The sequence below is a fragment of the Aedes albopictus genome, chromosome 2, assembly GCF_035046485.1.
Source record: "Aedes albopictus strain Foshan chromosome 2, AalbF5, whole genome shotgun sequence".
Classification (NCBI taxonomy): Eukaryota; Metazoa; Arthropoda; class Insecta; order Diptera; family Culicidae; genus Aedes; species Aedes albopictus.
Genome location: NC_085137.1, coordinates 504663714 through 504671887, shown reverse-complemented (window position 1 = coordinate 504671887; position 8174 = coordinate 504663714). Strand labels below are relative to the sequence as shown.

At 43.2% G+C, this 8174-nt stretch overlaps 1 non-coding gene across 1 annotated transcript; it reads left to right on the top strand.

The window, feature by feature from the left end:
* The first annotated feature begins 1606 nt into the window (after nt 1–1606).
* Trnay-gua (transfer RNA tyrosine (anticodon GUA)) lies at nt 1607–1701 on the top strand. Its single transcript has 2 exons — nt 1607–1643; nt 1666–1701. It is a non-coding gene; the product is annotated as a tRNA-Tyr (tRNA).
* The last annotated feature ends 6473 nt before the right edge of the window (nt 1702–8174 follow it).

The following is an 8174-nucleotide window of genomic DNA, read 5'->3' as shown; positions in this document are numbered from 1 at the left end:
TATGATAGACTCATGAAAACGAAACAACGATGTAGATAGATACCCAGGAAGATACCCAACTTTTATGAGTCAATCTTTGATAACAGCTGCAATGTTATCCTCACCAGCTGATTTGTAGTCTATGACATCTTCCCTCATTCTTCCATTATTGTCTTGATTATTAGTGTCTACGTTCTTCGCATAGCCTAGGTGCTCGTTAAAGTACTGCTTCCATCTTTCGATTATGTCACGCCCCTTCGTCAGAAGGTTTTCGACTTCAACTTCGACTCACAGTATTTTGACGCGATGAGCTTTTGCTAGAACATCTGTGTTTCTTGAGAATGCAACTTTCTTTCTAATGTAGGTACTCGACAGTGCTCCCGGCTATTGACTATCTTCTAGTAATTCTCCCGAGGTACTACAACGAAATCACGCTTGTCCGAAATAGCTGTTTCGAGGATCCGGGTGATTGCAAAGCGGCACCCTCTTCCTTTCGTCTCTATAGGTGGTATAGAGGCGATCGTCGGTACTGTACATTAATGTTAATGTCGGAGAATTTCGGGTGCATGACCATCGTAGGGGTCGTAGTCGATGTAAGTAAGTACATATGTACCGGAATAGGTCCTGTCATCGATAATATTGGAGAAGTGCCGTCCACCAATCCGAATATAGTGGATTTGGATCTGTATGTTGTGGAAGTATAAGCGTAGTACTATAATAGGAAAGGAACATTGATCATGCCAACAACCAACTCTAAAAGTCCCACACACGACGTTTTCCGAGGAACTAGAGCCGGTTCAGTCGAATCCGCCAGAGATAATCACGGCATCAACTAAGTCAGTCCACATCAAGCGCAAAGCATTCACTTTTGCCAATCAGGTGAAAAAAGAAAACAACATAAATAAACAGAGCGACGACGGTGGCGCAGTTGATTTGCTTGCATTTCTTTTCAAGTTGTGCTCAACGGCTTGTACGTACGTCCACCTATAGCCTAGCTGCTGGAGGACACCCACCGTCAGGGGCAACAACGTTGTCTGTCCACGAACGTCATACCGCATGTCTTTCTTGTATTTTTTTTTTTTGCATACAAGTCATAAAAATACTATCGGATTAATTTTCACTAATTATCTCCAAGTTGGCGGCCGACGGTGACACAGTCTACCACCCAGTTGTCCACTAAATACTTACCATGGCCCGGTCGGTGCGTCAACTTGGGTACTTGGAACACTTGTCTTCACAGAGTAATAGCAACCGATGTGTCCAGTTGGAACGTTGCTCGAACTTGTTTCTTATGACACTGTCTCATTGTAAACTGCTACCCCCAAGATCATTATAACATGCCAGTACAAAGATAGTAATTGCTTAATTTCTGGTCCTCAATTAGTGATGCTTTAAATAAATACGACAGAAAGTTGTGACGACGATCTCTTTCAATTTATAATCTTTATTATTGAGGGGCGATTTATTTCTTCACCCTGGCTTGAGCGTTAAACCAGGTTCAACTACATGGGTAAGCTTAGCTAACTGGTTAAGCCGTGGTGAAGAAATCGACCCTTTTTTTGTAATGCATTTTTTTGTAATACGGAACATTGTTCTTAAGTCAAATTATTTCGCTACCAGTAACGTCCCTTCGATAGCTCAGTTGGCAGAGCGGTGGACTGTAGTGTTCGTATCGCCCATCCAGTAATCCATAGGTCGCTGGTTCAAATCCGGCTCGAAGGATAGAAGTTTTTTTCCTACGCCTCATCATTAATCTTTGTCACGCCTCTTCGTTTCCTGCCTTCTGCGCAGTTCGCATTATTAACCAACCAGCTGACATATTTCTTCAGCAACTCCCCATTTCAACGAGCCGTTCCAACTTGTTATATCTAATTACACGAAACCCATGTCTTGACATATCTTAACCATTCATTTACAACAAGCCTTAGTTTTTCTTTTCCGACTTTTTCTCTCTTCTTTCTCCCGGGTGCCAGCATGGACAAAAGCTACATGGAAAGTAAGGCGAACAAGTGGCTCTGCTAACGACGGCGATAGAGACCGATCGCCAGGCAAGCAAGCAGAAAATTTCAACAGTGTAATTTCCCACATGGCTTGGTCAGCCAAAGCAAAATCAAGAAATTGACAGAAAATTTATACTTATAGGTTTGAATACAAACTCGCTTGCTTCTTTCGCCATGTTGGTTGGTGGTTGCTTGGTGGAAGAAATTTGTACTGAAACAAACACGATCTTGTTGTAGGTTGGTAGGTTGTTGGATAGGATTGTGGTGTCCTTAAGTCGGATCTTCGGCACGAATTTAACGCCATCCATGTCTTCGGCTCTAACGAGGTTTGTTCAGACAGAAAATTGCATCGCGGCTCAATGGTGAGCAACTATGGCATTTAGAAATATTTACATGAATTCAATTGGTTTGTAGTTTCACATGGCACAGTTGTGTGTAGAAAGGTAACTTTTCTACACGAATGAAGGTGCATGCATTACCTCAAGTGTCGAGGATAGAATGCATGTTTGAACGAGGAAATCTCTTGAATTAAAAAAAAATCTTGTTGGTGTTTTTCGGCATTCCGCAACGGAAATAAAACTCGATTGAACTGTACTTTTAGTACGTTTGTATTCTGCAAAGTGATTCCAAATGTTACAAAGTCCCATCTGCAAAGTCCAGAGTAAAAACTGTGCGCAACATGACCCCTGTGCATGGAACTAAACATACACTGAGAAAATTATGCTTATGAAATTGAAACAGTAACATTCACAATCCGAAGCGTTGCTTACCTTACCGGTCAGATTAAGGACAGACTTGTTAGAATCACAAAATGGCCGCCACAATGGCCGACTTTGGCACCTACTCACGATTTCGAGGGCACAAATCTCTTTGTAAACAAAACCAGCGCACCTGATCTTCTTATTTTAAGCTTATTACAAGTGAGCAAGAACAGAATAATAAAATGCACGGTTGTGTGAAGCTTGCTTCTTGAGATTTGTGCGTTTGAAGTTTTGATGCACTGTTGAACCGAGATGTCAAGACGTTTGTCCTTAAGGTCTGAGTGTCCTCTGCTGTACGTAGGAGTCGGTCGTCTCTATTCGACTCGGTCTATAGCTGTGTGTCTCCAGTTCAGCACTCTGCGAAGGGTCCGCAAATCGTCCTCCACATGATCGAGGACGCGCGCTGCGAGCTCGCTGCGTAACACGTCTTCTTGTACCGGTCGGATGACTCTCGAGAACCATTTTAGTCGGGTTGCTATCCGACATCCTGATGACGTGACCCGTCCACCGTAGCCTCCCGATATTCACGGTATGGACGATGGTTGATACTTTCAGCAGCTGATGCAGCTCGTGGTTCATTCGCCTTCTCCAAGTCCCGTCTTCCATCTGCACTCCGCCGTAGATGGCACGCAACTGTTTTCGTTCGAAAATTCCAAGGGCGCGTAGGTCCTCTGCACGTAAGGTCCATGTTTCGTGCCCATAGAGGACGACCGGTCTAATCAGTGTTACGGCGAACTTAATTCGATCGTTGAGTTCTGCGGTGTCCAAAGTAAGCTCGATTTCCTGCCACAATGCGCCTATGAATTTCTCTGCTGGTATCGTTGTCGGTAGTCACCAGTGAGCCCAAGTACACAAATTCTTCAACCGTCTCGATTTCATCATCGACGATATAAATTCGGAGTGGCGGGCGCGGTGATTTCTCCCTGGAGCCTTGGAGCGGCTGAAAGCCGCATTTTAGAAGAGGTTGCAGGTGCTGCTTGGGTAGTAGTAGGACCCGACAAGGACGGAATCATACGCTTGGTATCCGTCAAATAGTGGCCTATACGAGCGGCTGACCAACTTAGATTGTGGTGTTGCCCATACATGATGAAGGGGAATAGAACCATCTGGCTTAGAGGGCCGCCGCCGTCTATTACCGATTACATGAGAGTTTGCGGAAGGGGGGGGATATCAGGCTGGATTCATGGGTGAACGCGCTACAACGGACCAGATGTTCGCCATCCGCCAGGTGTGGTAGAAATGTCGCGAATACAACGTGCCCATACATCACTTGTTCATCGAAATATGGTACAATCGATCGAGCTATGGTAGATTATGCACGAATGCGGGTTCCCAGATAAACTAATTGCATAGGCAAAATTAGCGGTAAAATTGCAGAAGCAAGGGACCCTTAGAGCTTTGTCGGCTTTCTACCGGGCAATCGGAGGGGTTTCGCGGCCAGCGTGCAGAGTACTGTCATCTTTCTTGGGTTAGGGGAAAAATATGCAAAATTTGAATGAAAACTAAAGATATTTTTTGACGGCTATTGGTTGTATGGTATGGGTGTTATTAATTGAAAAGTATATGGTGGTTTATGGTGTAGAGTGGGTAATTTTATTAGGGGTTTCGAGGACGTACCGGTACCACTGCTGTTGATAATGCTCTGCGTGGAGATTCGTGACCGATGGACGAGCGCTCGCCGATGATACTGCGGGTTGGACGGCCTGTCCGCCGGCGGATTGACGACTTGGGGTGTTGGTTTGGTAGTCGTAATAGCTTGGTGGATCGGCAGTAGATCGGCTTGACGTAATGATGCGATCTACGTGTCTTGCTGGCGTCTTCCTTGATTGACGGAAATCGACAGAGCCCAGGACAAGGCCGGAGAGGTTCTGCCGAGAGAGGTCCCCTTTGGTGGTTAGGGCACCTATATGGCCCCGAGGAATCGCTCCTTAATGATTATGGTCTCGCAGGACCAGAGCGGGACAATCTCTTTTACGGTTTAGGGGTAGTGGCCAACAAGGGACCACTAGGCCGAGTCGTGTGCTTCGCCAACATGGAGTTGGCTTACAAAATGACGGTGTACCGTAAGGTAAGCTCCTGGGGGCACTGCGTGAGCGATTCCAATTGGAAGCTGTACATAGACTATGTACAGCGCCTAAATGTATTCTATTTCTAATTGTACTACATCGAACTGGTGGCTGTTGCGCTGCTTTCACTTTCTACCCTATCATAGTAGAATGATGAGCACGAGGAACACAGAAAAAAATAATGAAAATTAACAAGAGCGTAAGTTGAATTTTCATGTAAATAATGGGCGCGTAATGTCATTTGAAGTGTAATCTTATGTGAAGTAGCATGCACATAATTTGAATGCTATTTATCATGTAAACTTATATGATTGCCCAATTATTGCCACTAATTTCACTGGGACTTTATACGACATGTCTAACCTTCAACTGAATCACCCACAAATTTACACGACTTCGTTGAAAATTACTCCGATGCAAGAGTGGCGATGATGTTCAAGCCAGCGCAAAGTCAGCCATATTTGTCTTCGCGTCTATCGAGTGCGGTCGCTACAAAAGGTAGTAAAAATGTTCGAAAATATCAAGTGCATAGTTTGTGATACGGTTTCTGTGAATATTACGGAATATTTGTCACATATTCGAATTCACCGGCGTGACAAACAATTTGCCTGCCCGTTTACTGAGTGCGAGAAAAAGTTTGGCTCATTTCAGTCCTTCCGGAAACATATTCGATTCCGACATGTTGAGCAAAATTTGCAAAGTTCTGCTCGGTCCTACAGATGTTCGCTTGCGGAGTGCGATTTTGAGGAACAAAATTTTGAACGTATAATGCGGCATGCCACGGCTCACATTTCTTCGGGGCAACCTGTATATTGCCCATTGCGGTGCCCTACGAAAAAACCATTCGCGACTAGCAACAGTTTCCGGATTCATAAAATGTACGCCCACAGAAGAGGATTGAAAAAACCAGAGCTTCTATCGGTTCCGGAACCGTTTCCTGATATAAGTGTCCCACAACCAGACGAAGAAATGGTTACTGAAGTGTGTGGTTATGTGCATGAAGAAGATGGAGAAGAAGAACAGGAACAGAATCCGTTGGCCACTATTGAAAAACATCTGGGGACTCTCTTTCTGACTTTGCTTGCCAAACACCACGTAACCAATTGCGCGATACAAGAGATTGTAGAGGCTCTTACGGAAGTTACCCGGTTACAAGAAAAGTATTTTGCTACCAGATGTGAAGTGACCATGCAGCAGTTGGGTATACCTGATTTCACGAAAACGAGAATCATTGGGGAGTTATGCGATGGAGTGTTGTTAAGTAAAGTGTTCAGTATAAATGGAATTTTCCGTTCAGTCTATACGCGTAAAAAGTACTACCGTGAAAATTTTTCATATGTGCCTCCTGTGCAAGTTAGCCTACAGAAAGACGGAGAGCATAACGACTGTTTTTATTATTACGTACCGATCCTCGACACTCTTCGTGAATTATTGAATGATAAATATGTGTACAACGCTGTTTTTCGTAACAAGGTCACTGATCCGGATGTTCTGAACGATTTTACAGACGGACTTAAATTTAGAAACAGTAGTTTTTTCAGCAACAAAACAATCAACATCTTTATTTATCAAGATGCTGCCGAGGTCGTGCCGAATCAGTTGGGAAATGCAGTTGGGCGTCACAAGCTGCTGCTAGTGTACATGGTTTTGGGAAATTTGCCCCCTCACTTAAGGTGTCTAACAGAAAATGTTCATCTTGTGTTGGTATGCAAAAATAAAGATTTCGCATATTTCGGCACAGATGTAATATTTCGTAGGCTTATCGAAGACGTAAAGCTGCTTGAAGAAGAGGGAATTGTAGTGCACGGTGGTGGAAGACCTGAAACTATACACGGTTCAGTATTTGCCACTATGAATGACAATTTGGGTGCACACCAACTTGCTGGTTTATGTGAAAATTTCTCGAAAAACTCATATTTTTGTCGGACTTGTTACACGACATTGGATTCCTTCCGAAATGATCCATTCGACGTAGTGAAATCTAGAACACCTGAGTTGAACACGATTGACCTTCAAACACTCGAGTGCAATTCGGAGTTGATTTCTTATCGCGGAGTGAAAGTAAGTTGTGTTTTCAACGAATTAACACATTTCAAAATGTTCGATTTGGGTGCTGTGCCTTGTGTTGCACATGACCTTTTCGAGGGATGGGTAAATTATGATCTGTATCTCATTTTTAAAAAACTTGTTGCTAATGGTACTATCTCTCTAAGGTATCTGGAAGGAAGAATTAACAGTTTGTTTAAACAACTGAAGATAAGCACGAAGATCACACTGAGCTTCTCGAGAAAATCGGGTAATATTAAGGCAAAAGCCTGTGATGTGTGGCATTTGGTTCAAATTCTTCCTTTTATATTCACTGAAAAGTCTGAAATTGATTATGATCAACCGGCAATTGTTATGCTGCTCCTTATCAAAAAGATTACAGACATCATCACATCTCCAGTTCTTTCAACTGAACATGTGAAAATACTTGCTTCGGATCTAAGGGAATATATTGAGTTGAGAAAAAGTCATTTCAACACACCGTTAAGACCCAAGCATCACTTCACACTCCATTACCCTCGATATATACTTTGGATGGGACCTATTATAAACTACTGTACTCTTTTCTGTGAGAGAAAGCACTGTTTTTTTAAACGATGCCTCAGAACCACATTAAATTTTAAAAATGTTGTCAAGTTCTGCAGTGAACAACATCAATATACGCAGGGTCTCCTAAACACTCAGAACAAACGCTTCAAGAACGATTTTTTGCTAGAAAAGTACGTGGAAAGCTTTTCTGATCTTCCTAGCACAGTTCAAGGTTCATTGCGTGCTGCTAAGCTAGACGATCGACAGAACATTTATGCTGAAAAAGGCATATTCTTGGGTTACACGTATACAGCTGGGGATTTTGTCTTTTTACGTCATGACGAGTACGGAGATAGTTTCATCGTTGTGAAGATTGTGTTACTGGTTTACAACCAACATCTGAAAAGCGTCACTGTATTTGGTAATGAAGCAATCGTACGAAATATCCTTGAACGAGGAGTTCTGGAAATAAGCCAGCCCGAGCCGGAAAACTTTGTGTGTTTAGACATACATAAACTCATCGATCGAGCTCCGCTTGCTTCGTTTGAGGAAAGTGGAAAAACATACCTGTTTATCAAGCATACGATACCGATAGTTCCGACAAGGAACTAGTCACGATGAACCCTGTAATCCCCTACCAAATTTGCGACTCATCCCGGCGTACACGGCATATCATACTCGCCGCAGGCAGCATTGGAAGTTTGCTCGATCAAGGTATATAAATTTTGACGTATATGTGATAATCAACACTCATGGGATTTTATTTATTTAGGATCTGCATGTTTCCAACGGCA